Here is a 12,540-nt window from a genome sequence, read left to right as displayed (position 1 = left end):
AAGTATTTAAAAACGACTTACAATTCAGTGAATTTTTAGAATAATTTCCTTAATTTATTAAATTTGAAATCTAAAATATTTGTTTTCTCAAAATTTTCTCACGGTTGAAAATGATTGTCCTTTTGACTTGATCTTGTAGCATTGTCCTTTTGTCTAAATCAAATATTCTCTCTGACGGGACAGTATAGAAACGTTCTCTCCATAGCCAAACATTCAATCAAGAGAAACATCAGACACATGTTTACTACCATTTACAACTGTGTTTAGCTTGGACTTTGAACACAAATATTTGCATCATATAGACGGTAACAGGAGGCAAGAACAAATTAGAAGCATATGTTTTCAATTTTATTACTTAAATTCATATCATATGAATGTCAACCGAAATATTTTTCTTTTCATCATCCCTTATAAAATTGGTTTCGATTTTTAATTTTTAATTTATTAATTTCTGATTTTAGGTTCTTAAAAAAATCAGTAAAAAAGATCGTTTTCAAGTCAAAAAACAAATAAAAAAAAATTTTCCAAATTAATAAAACTTAAGGATTAATGAATTTGATTCTTTTTTTATTAGAATATTTTTCCCTTGTGAGTTTCTTTACAAACTTTCTTAAAATACAAAACGTAGAATGGAATTTTCAACAAAATAAGAGAAGACATGCCAATAATTTGCCGAGGAACTTTAATTTTCTAATTTATTGTATAAAATTGTCATTTGTTACTTGACTCACAATTGAATTCTTGATTTGAAATTGTACTAAATAGCATTTTATAAAGAGAGAGATAGAGATGGAGAAAAAGAGATCAGAAGAAGACAATTGTTTCTGCATACCATGAGAAGAAATTGCTTTATCGAAATGCAGTAATAAAGGATATAAAAGACACCTATTTATATGTGTGGACTTAAACTGTGAAAGAGTGAGAAAAGTATGTGCACATAGCTGAACGAGAAAGTGACAAAGCCATCGGTGTGGAAATAGGGGGGAAAATATAAAAGAGAAAGAAAGAAGAGTGATGAAGAAAGAGAGAATGTGATTTAACAACGGAAGATAAATATTTTCTTTCTTTTTTACTAAATTAATTTTTAAGGTACTAAATCGAAAAAAATTTGCAAATTAGAACAAAATTGGTTAAAGAAAAAAAAAATTTAATTGACGAGCAAAATTATTTAAAGTTTAAGCAGAAGTTAATTTTGTACGATTAAGAAAACTTGTTGCTTCTAGAACTACGCTAAGGATTAATTTTTTAAAGTTAGTTTTATTAAATTTTTGAAGTTAATTTTATTAAATTTTGAATTTGAATTTCATTAAATTTTGAATTTTAATTATAATGTCAGATTCGGATACAGCGATCCCGAAAACCCCCGAGAAACTAAATTCGTTCGAATAGCTTCTATTCTGAAATTATCCGCCATATTGGATCCACCATTTTGAATTTTGAAAATCTGACCTCAAATTCAAATTCAGTGATTCCAAAAATCATAATATGATAAAATCATATTTTTAAAACTTTTTTTTCCGACCGTTTGGTAACTAGACTGCGAAAGCTTTCATTATTTTACCCGAATAAAAAAAAATAAGTAAAAGAAACTAAGAAAAAAATAGAAAATACAATAAATAGAAAAATTAGTAAATAAATAGAAAATACAAGAAATAGGAAACCAAAAATATATAAAATGTTATAAATAAAAAAATAGTAAATATAAATATAAAAAAATAGAATGCAACAAATAAAAATTAAATAATAATAAATTGAAAAATAGTAAAATATAAAATACAATAAATAAAAAATTGTAAATGAATAAAAAATATAAATACACAATCAATATCAATAATAAATAAATAAATAAATAAATAAATTCAATTAAAAAAAAATTTAGAATAAAAATAACAATAAAACGAGAAAACTTTAAAAATCTATGAAAAAAATGAAAGAGTTAAAAAGCAAAGAATCAACAGTAACTGAATATTATTGATTTTTACTAAAAATTAATTTTGTCTATTAATAATAAATAAGTAAATAAAAAATCCAAGTGATTTAATATTGAAACATTGATTTCCTGTCCCTTAATGATTTTATATCAACTTACGTGTATTTGTACTTATTACGTAAAAAGTTGATTTGAGAAAAAAAATGATTGCAATACGTGACTCGGTGATTTAATAAGCTTGGAAGGACACTGTGGCGACAGTAACGGATATATAATTTTTTTTTTTGATAGTAACGATAAAATAAACTCGATTTTATAAAAATTACTTATTGATAATGTACCATTCTTTTTTGGGGAAACATTTTTTTTTATCATCAAAACTGCTCTTTTATTTACCTTCTCTTTTTTCGAAACCACTTTTTTTCATCCTCAGAACAGACTTTTTAACTTCTTTTCCTTCTTTTTTCGGAAAACAGTTTTTTATCATAAAAACTGTCTTTTTTTTAGAAGAAAAGTGTTTACCTTTAAACATAGAATATTAAATGAAAGCGAAACATTTTACCTCTTTTCACAGAACTCGCAACATTTTCATAGCGTGGAAATATTCAAAATCTCCTGGAAATTATTAAATGACTAATATAACGGAGCAAATTAGTGAAAGTCTATAATAAGAAAGTATGAAATTCTCTGCAAAATTAGATACATCAGTATAGTTTTGTCAAAATTGACACAAAGAATAATGATGATTCGTCTCATTGGATTATTAAAAATAAATGGGAAGGAATTAGTCTACTTTTTTGTTGCTTTCAATATAAAAAAAATAAATAAAAATTTATAATTTTATAATTAAAAGTTACTTAATAGTAGATTAGAAATTAAAAAGTAGGTATTTAATATTAAATAAAAATTTGATATTAATTTATTAATTATTATTCATCAATACAAGAACAAAAAAATCTTTACTCTATTATTTATCAATATTTATTATTTATTAGATTATTAGATATTATTTAATTAATAATTAATTAATAATTAAAGTGCAATAATATAATATTAAGAAGAAAATAGAATACTAATTAATTAATAATACTAATACTATAGTCAATTAAATATTTTTTAAAAATTCGTTACTAAAAGTGAATATTATGTAAACATTATTCAAAAAATAAATACTAATTAAATACTTCCACTATCAGGAAGCAATAATTATCAAAAAAATTGCCGTATTATTTAAATATTATTTAAATATTAATTTAAAACTGAATAATAATTATTGAATTTTAATTAAAAAGTGAACTCAATTTCAGGTATAAATTGAAAAGTAGTTAAATATTACTTAAACACTGAATACTAATAAAATTTTATTTCAAAACTTAATGCAAATGAAATCTGAATTAAAAATCGAATATTATAACTTCATTGACGAATTAAAAATTTTCAATCTGAAACTTGAGAAGACTTTAAGAAATAAGGAACTAAATGAATAAACTATAAAAATAAGAATGAAAAGAATTAAATTAAAAAAATAAGTAAATGAATAATATTCGCTAACATCCGGCGATTGACACAATTTCTAAAATGCAGACAGATAAATTATCTTTCGCGAAGACTTTATACCTCTTCTATAAAGTGACGCCCAGTTAATTATTAATGCTCGCCGAGTTTGTGTGCGATAAATTCGAAAATTTATTACCGATATCGCGCATCGCCTCTAAATAAATTGACGTGAAGAGAAAGAAAAAGGTGTATTTTCATCATCAGACAAAAAAAAAAAAAAGAAAAAAAAAATCTTCAAATGAAGTATAGAAAATTAGAAAATGAGATTTCCTATCATTTCCGCATTACTCAATTAAAATTCACGTCACTTATTATAAATTTTAACTTGACTTCTCGAACAACCAATTAAGACATATATTCGCTAATGGATATTGTAATTGATTAGGTCAGTCCTCTAAAATATGCGAAATAGACAATTTTATCATTATTGGTATGGACAAAAATTGCATGAGATTTTAAAATTGACGGTTTCTTGTTTAAAATTATCCGCTTAAGAAATTGTGTAATTATATATACATAGGTACGTAGAGAGGAGATTATGGTCGTTATTTGAAAATTGGTTTCCGAACAACCAGTTGAGTTTGAGACGTGAAACCTTGTGATTACCGCAGAGGAGTTTCAAATCTCTTTTTAAAGAGGAAAAGAATTGCTCACTACAGTCATTGCTGATTGCAATCCATTTCAATCAATTATTGTAATTATTATTAGTTACAACAATTGCAATTATTATTGGTTACTGTCAATAATAAAAAAATAATAATAACAGGCGCTTGAATAGACCCCAATTTTTCTTTTCCGAGTCATTTTTTTACCGAAATTTATTTTATCTATACCAAGAATTTAAGTATATTTCCTCGTATCTGAAATATTAGTTTATAAAATTTTTATTAGTGCGAAAGAATATTTTTTACTCTTCCAATTACTGAATTATCATTTTTCTAAAACTTCTTATTTTTTATAATTATACTTCGAAAAACTGTAAATTAGAAAATTTAATTCTTAGAAGAAATGAAGTTATGTAAAATACAAATTAGGAAAAGTAAATATTATAATTATTATTTGTACAAATAAATATTAGAAAAAATGAAAAATCGATAAATAAAAAATTATTTAAAATAGGAGTTCGGTAAGGAAAAAATTATGCAAAATAATTATTCGAAGAAAATATTATTATAAAAAGTGTTTATTGTATACAATAAAGAAAATCGTATAAAAAGTTTTGAAAAATACTTATTCGATATAATAATATTTATGAGAAATGATAATTCGGTAAATTTATAGTTAGAAAAAATACAGATCAGAAAATCTAATCATTAGAAAAAAAGAATGATTAGGAGTAAAGAATATTAAAAGAAATGTTAATTCTATAAAGTGAAAATTAGTTTGAGAAACATTTCTAAGAAAAAAGTTTTATAACAAATGATTTTTCGATAAATTAAAATATAGAAATCTTAGTAATTAGAGAATGTACTAATTATAAAAAAAATATGATTAGAAACAAAAAATTTTATAAGAATGTGTAATTCGGTAAAATTTAAATTATATTGAATAATAATTCGAGAACATAATTATTATAATTATTATAATTATTAACAAATATATAAAATAATGTTTATGAAAATTGACAATTCGAAAATGTAAACAATAACATAAATAATAATTTTAAAAAATGAAAATTTTTATAAATGATTATTTGGTGATTTGAAGAAATTACAAAAATTATTCTTTCGCAGTTTCTGTAAATTATTATTTCAATTAAAAGAAATTATAATTAATTCTTATAAGATTAAAAAAAGTTCGGTAAAATAAAAATTTGGGTCTATTCATGTGTCTCAAAAATAAAAATTAAAGTTTTTTAAAAATAATAAAGGAAAAAATGTTTATAAATTATATTTGTCAATTAGAAAATTTAATTGAAAATGAAAGTGAAAATTTATAAATTTTTAGAAAAGAAAGAAAAAATTTTATTGAAAAAAAAAATGTTCTATTAACTTTACTTACGAATATCTTTAATTGTAAAATTATTCGAAAACAATAATTTCTTTTTTAAATATTTAATTATTATTATTTTTTCATAGGAATGAAAATTTTCAAAAATTTACTGTCACTTCTTCAAAATTATTTTTATCTTCTATTATTATCTAAAATTTAAACTAAAATTCATTTTCAAATAAATTTTTAATAGAAAATTCAAATAGAATTCAATTATTTAAAATTTAAATACAAAAATTAATAGCTTTTTAAATAATTGAATGTTTCTTAAAATTTAATTCTTATACAGAATTTTATTAACAAATTTTTAAATAATTGAATTCTTTTGACGAATTTTAATAAAATTTTTTAGAATAGTTACATTTTTCAAAAAATTCGATTAAAATTGTATTAAAAATAATTGAAATTTTACAACGCTCTAATACTTTTAATATTTAATTATTATTTAAAATTTTAAATAAAAATTTATTTTACAATTGAATTGAATTGAATGTTTCTTAAAATTAAGTTTATAAAAATAATGGAATATCAGTAAAATTTTCATCATTTATGAAAAAAATTAAATGTTTGCGTACAATTTTATTAAAATTGTTTTTAAATAATCGAATTCTCTTGGGTAATTTTATTAAAATAGTAGTTATTGAAAATCATTGAAATGAGGAAGATTTTTTATAATGATTAAAAATTTAACACGAACTTTTTTAAAATTTTTAAAAATAATTGAATTTTCAAGAAGACTTTTTTAATTTATAAAGATAATAATGGGTATTTTGTCGAGATTTTTTTGTAAATTTTGAACATAATTGAATTTTGTGATAAGAATTTTATTACTTTTGAAAATAATTGAATTTCTGCAATCATTTGTAATTTCTTTGAAATTCAAATTTTTTAGTGTTTTTAACTAAAATTCTTCTATAAATTCATTATTTTTAATAATTAATTAAATATGTATTGACAAATTTAACTAATTTTAGAAGCTTTTGAATTACTCAATTTTTTCAAAAATCTAAGTTCATTAAAATTTCTAATTAAATTCATTCAACATTGAAATTTTATAAAATTTTAAATTGAAACCGTTTGAAATTCATTTATTTATGAAAATTGTAAAGGCAATTGAATTAATTTTGAAATATTATAATAATAATTATTATTATAATTTATTATTATGATATGTAAAATTATTTATTAAATAACTTTTGTCAGAAATTGAAAAAATTGTAGATTTTGTATTCGAATTCGTGGTAACTTTATATTTTATGAGTCAAAGAAAAAAAAAAATTTTTTTTTACGTTTTATTACCTATTTTTAAAATTGCTAATTTTATTTAAAAAAGTGAGTGAGAAATCAGAGTGTTAGTAATAATAATAATAATACTTATTTGTATAATAAGTAATTTACATTAATTTATTATCTCTTTTTTAAATATGTATTTTAATTTTTTTGTTAATTTCTTTTTTACTGTAATAATTATTTGAAGCCGGAATTATTAATTGAAATTCCAGGAATAAAAAGTTTCTTTCTCTTTCTCCTAATGTACCAAATTTAATTAAAATAATTTCGCTGTAATTTCGATTCGGTTGATTAAAATCTTCATATATATATAGAGTGTATATGTCCGTTATATTAAACAGTTTTGATTGCCGCTATGTATAAGAGTCAAAATTATAGGTGAATTTGATAGGGATTCACAGCTGGTGAAAGTGTAACGTAGATGTGTGGTATATGACGTGAGTTTGTCGATCTAAATTAAAGTTTCTGATGAGGAAGAGATTTAAAGCCAATTTCATCAAAATGAAAGTGTAAGTAAAAAGTACCAATCCTCCAGCATCTTACATTTATGTATGAATCGTTGGCGAGCAAGTGAACGTTGCAAAATCATTGCTAAGAAATTTATATTTTATCAAAACTGTCAAGTTTTCTTAATAATCTAATTTTTTTTAATTTTTTCCTTTCTTACTTTTTATTTTTTTAATATTAAACTTTTAATTTTAATAATTTTTGAATCTTTTAATACTTTTTAAATCACTTTTTATCTCTAATATTCTTTTATTCATTAAAAATCAAAATCGAATCTGAATAAAATAGAAGCACTAACAAGATAATACAATTAAGTAATTATCTTTTATAATTTTCTTTATAAATAATCTTTTCTAATTATAATTCATTAATAATTAAAAATGTTACTGAATATAATTTAAAATTCTGCACTATGGAGTAAAATAAAGTCAATTAATTTATTTTAATAGGAACAAATGTAATTGGACTTTTTCCTTTCTTTTTTCTATATTTTATTATTAGGATTTAATTTAATTATTGATGAGGTAGTTATGTAATTAATCTCGTTACGTTTAATTAAAGTAATCATCAATTAAAAAAACTGGAGGTACGAACAACTGAAAGTCATTAAAATATTTATCAATAAGATTATTCTTGTGAGTCTTTGCTTCCTGTGTGAAAAAATTAATACTAAATTTGATAATTTTGCATCATAATTGGTCAATTTTTATCATATTAAATACGAGTTAATTAGTGTGACATGTTTAAGAATTGGAGCAATTAAAGTTGCATTAGAAAACAGAAACTCTATATTAATTTCAGTTTGGAAAAAAAAACTCAATTGTAATTGTTAAAAAGGAAAAAAAAAAGAAAATAGAAAAAAAAGAAAAGGGAAAAAGAAAAAAAAAAGGAAATTGAAAAGAAAAAAAGAGAAAGTAAAGAAATTGAAAAAAATAGTAAAAAAATTATAAAGAAAAGAAACAGAAAATAAATAAAAGAGAAAGAAGAAGGGAAACAAAGAACGGAAGAAAGAATTGCAAAAAAAACTGAATTTTTAATTACCAAATTGTGTGGCAAGGATAATTATTATTATACGTATATATACAATATGCTAATGTGAGAATTAGAATTGCTGAAATTAATTTGTTCGTTACTTTTTGAAATGACTTTGAAATGAATTGAAATGAACTCTCTTAATCAAAGAGACCACTTGTTTTCAAGGTTGAGAGAATTTCTTAGTTTTGCATCATGTCGAGCATAAATGTGGAACTAAAGACCTTTCCCGACATCTATTTATACTCAAGACTGCACAAAGGAATAGAACTCTCCTAGTTCATGTGTGAATTCACTCTGGTGGGTGGTATATTTCATTACTAAGTTTCATCAAAATTCAGAGTAGGGTCTAATGAACTTTCGAAAACGTGTACGAGACAGCAACATAATCTTCAAGACTATAAATTTGTTCTGGCAACATTGAATCTAATGCTCGAAATAATTATTTATTCAACTCCGTGACCCCCTCCACCCGACAATTTTCATTGTGTTTAAAATGAAAATTCATAAATAAAAATTCAAAAATGTAAATTCGAAAATAAAAAAAAAATTTAACTCCAAAAAAATATTCAAAAACAAAATCTCCACATTTTTCTCTGTATAAAATAAAAATTCAAAAAAAAAAACTGTAACTCTCCCAAATTTTCACTATATATTATAATATTAATAATTTAAAAACAACAAAATAAAAATTTAAAATAAAAATTCATAAAATAAAAATTCCTCACCAAGTATTAAATTTTAATTAAATTATTAGTAGAATTGTTAGTTGACAAATGACGTAAAAAAAAGTCGTTTGTCATTTTTATTACCTTTTTTCAATAATATCTGCCTTAGCCAATTTTCCATTTTTTTTTATTATGTACAGAAATAAAAAAAAGGAAAAAAAATTTTTTTTAGTTTCTTCCCTTTAAACGAATGAAGAAAATATGTTTATTTGACGATTTGCCAAATTGCTCTCGAATCAACTGTGAGATTAAGTTGTTGACTCAGAAGTACATTTCATTTTCTCTTAGTTCCTAAGTAACTAAGTGGAGCAGTGAAAATATAAATTCCAGGATTACCTACATAATGTGCAAGTCGGAAACTTTAAACGTTGGTACTTAAGCCTTTCGATCGATATTCCCATGCCAACCTTGTGCTTTAAGAATTTGAATTAAAATTTTCAGACAAGAACAGCATGAAAAAAGTTTCAGATTACAAAACGTGATGCAATTTATCGTAATTTTCATCTAGATGTTGAAAATGAACACTCGAAAGATTTTTATTTTTCTTCCCCTAATTAAATTTATCACACACCGCAGAGAATGTCTAATTTCAAAAATAAAGGAAATAAAAAATATGTATGTGTGTGTTAATAGGTCAGTTGAATTTATAGAAGAAAAGTTTTTGAAAAAATAACAATTTAATTTTAAAAATACTCAAGAATTCAAAAATAAAAGTTCAAGTCCAAAAAATTCTTAAAGTAATGATAAATAATAAAATTTTTAAAACTGAAAATTCAGAAACAAAATTTGAAAATAAAAATTGTAAAACAAAATTTGAAAATAAAATTGTGAAATAAAAATTTAAAAACAAAAAGTCAAAAATGAAACTTTAGAATGAAAATTTTTAATACAAAAATCTAACTTCCAAAAACCCCCTTTTTGACTGTGTAAAATTGAAAAATCGAAAAAATTAAACTCCATTAACTCTCTAATATATATTATTTAAATTATATTTATATAATTTAAATACTAAAACAAAAATTCAAAAAAATTTTATAAACTTGTTTTTTTATGTAAAGCAAATTAAAAAAATTACTTTTCTCTAGAAAAATTTTTTAAAATATAAAAAATCAAAATTTAAAAATAAAAATAAAATTCCAAACCCCCCCTCCCCTTCCCCCTCTCCTTCTTTTATTTTCAGTGTATAACATAAAAGTTCAAAATAATAATTCAACTCTAAAAACAGTCAAGAATTAAAAAATAAAAATTCAACTTCATAGACCTTTTAAATTAATAATAAATAATAAAATTTGGTATAAAAATTCCGAAATGAAAATTTGAAACTGAAAATTCAAAAACAAAATTTGAGAATTGAGATTATAAATTTTATAAGAAAAATTTAATTTTAAAAATTTAATCTATAAAAATACCTAACAATAATTATTAATAAACTTCAAAAAATTAATTATGCACGAAAAAACAGAGTTTTAAATTACTTTTACATGAAAAGAATGACGAAAAAAATTATTTAATAAAAACCTTTTTTTTGAATAATAAATTATTTGTTTAAAATACTTGAGTAAAAAAAAGTTTTAAATATAAGTTAAACACAAATTTTTTTTTTGATTAACTTCTTTTTTTGACACAAACGAAAATGTTTAAAGAAAAGTTTTAATTACTTTCATTATTTGAAAAAATGTTTTAAAAAATTACTTTTATACATACCTAATTATGTAACATTTTTTTTAAAGATTAAATTTTTTTTAGAAAAAAGAACATGATGTATACGTAAATAAAAGAAATATAAACTCAATTAAAATCGGTATTTTAAATTGAAAACAAAATAATATTTAAAAATTTACTTTACTTTTTCGAAACATTCAATATTTATCGTATTGAAAGTTAGCGATGTAAATTAAACATTGTTATCATATTTTACGGTTTGTCAAAATGCAGAAAAATAAAAAAAAGCAATAATTTTTATATTCTCTTTATTTCATGCACATAGATAAAAGTTCGTGACTGACTTTTAGTTAGTAAACTAACTAATTTATGAATTTTTGATAAATAAAAATATGCTTTTGTTAAAGAATTTTAAAAAGTTGAAAAAATTAATTGTGTATGAAAAAACAGAGTTTTAAATTAATTTCACATGAAGAGAATAATAAAAAAAATTATTTAAATAATAAAAACCTTTTTTTTTTTTGAATAATAAATTATTTTTTTAAAGTACTTGAGTAAAAAAAAAAAAATTTTAAATATAAGTTAAACAAATTTTTTTTTTGGTTAACTTGCTTTTTTGACACAAACGAAAATTTTTGAAGAAAAGTTTTAATTACTTTCATTATTTGAAAAAAAGTTTTAAAAAATTACTTTTATATGTAACATTTTTTTTTAAAGTTTAAATTTTTTTAGAAAAAATACGAATTTGATCTAAATTGAAAAATAATTAGAGTGTGAAAAAAGGAAGAGGGGGGAGGGGGTGGTAAAGCTTATTTGGTTAAGTTTTATCTTGATTTTTTGTTGGTTTACTGACTTCTCTGTCTCTCTCTTTTTTTTTTGTTCTTTAATCGCCCAAAGAGGAAGTATAGCCTTAGGCGCGAAAAGTTGCCCGACCACCGAGACTCTCATTTCACCCACTGCTTGTTTGCTCAGCAAGAGTCGACAAATCAGAACCTCATCGTCTCACACGTGCGCGATGCGGGCTTAGATTTTTCTCGAATTGCCCTCCATTCAAGTCGTTTGGTGCTTCAGCACACGTCGCTCTCTCTCTCTCTCTCTCTCCCTTTCTCTCTCTTTTCCTCCTCTTTTGTATTCTCTCACCGGAAATTTGATTTTTCGCTTCACAATTTCATTTCCTTATAAAAATTAATATCCCGAACAATGTTTCAGAAGGGATCGAAAAAAAGCATCTGTCTCTCTCCCTCTCTCTCTCTCTCTCTTTATCCAATACACAAAGAGGAGAAATTTTTAATGTCATCTGTTCTCTTTAATAAAAAAAAATTCCTTAACTCAATTTCCCATTTTTCCATCTTTTTCATTCTTTTCCAACAAATCTTTATGAAGAAAAATAATTATACGGTTGAATTTTAAAGACTAAATGTGTCAAACGTAAAGTTTAAAGAAAAATTAGATTACAAAATAATGAAAAAAAAGATGATTAAAGAAAATTCTAAAAATTAAGAAATAGAAGATAATTAAAAGAAATAAAAAAGATGATAATTAAAGAATAATTAAAGAAAAATTAAATAAAAATTAAATAAAAATTAAATAAAAACTAAAATTAAAAATGTAGTATATAATTAAAAAATTTGGTCTTTTAAATATAAAAATATGTATATATGTTCATTTTAATTATGCATGCCTATGTTTTTAATAATGTATGAATTTCAAAGTGGTTTGCTTTAATTAATCAACGTATGCATATGCCACCTGAAGTATATATAAAATTATGAGAAAAGATCAAAGTAAAACGGAAATGGGACACCTCAAGTGTTGTGATTTACCCAATAATTAAGCGCTACA

Source organism: Leptopilina heterotoma, unplaced genomic scaffold, assembly GCF_015476425.1.
Source record: "Leptopilina heterotoma isolate Lh14 unplaced genomic scaffold, ASM1547642v1 Lhet_13, whole genome shotgun sequence".
Classification (NCBI taxonomy): domain Eukaryota; kingdom Metazoa; phylum Arthropoda; class Insecta; order Hymenoptera; family Figitidae; genus Leptopilina; species Leptopilina heterotoma.
This window is presented reverse-complemented; position numbering follows the sequence as displayed.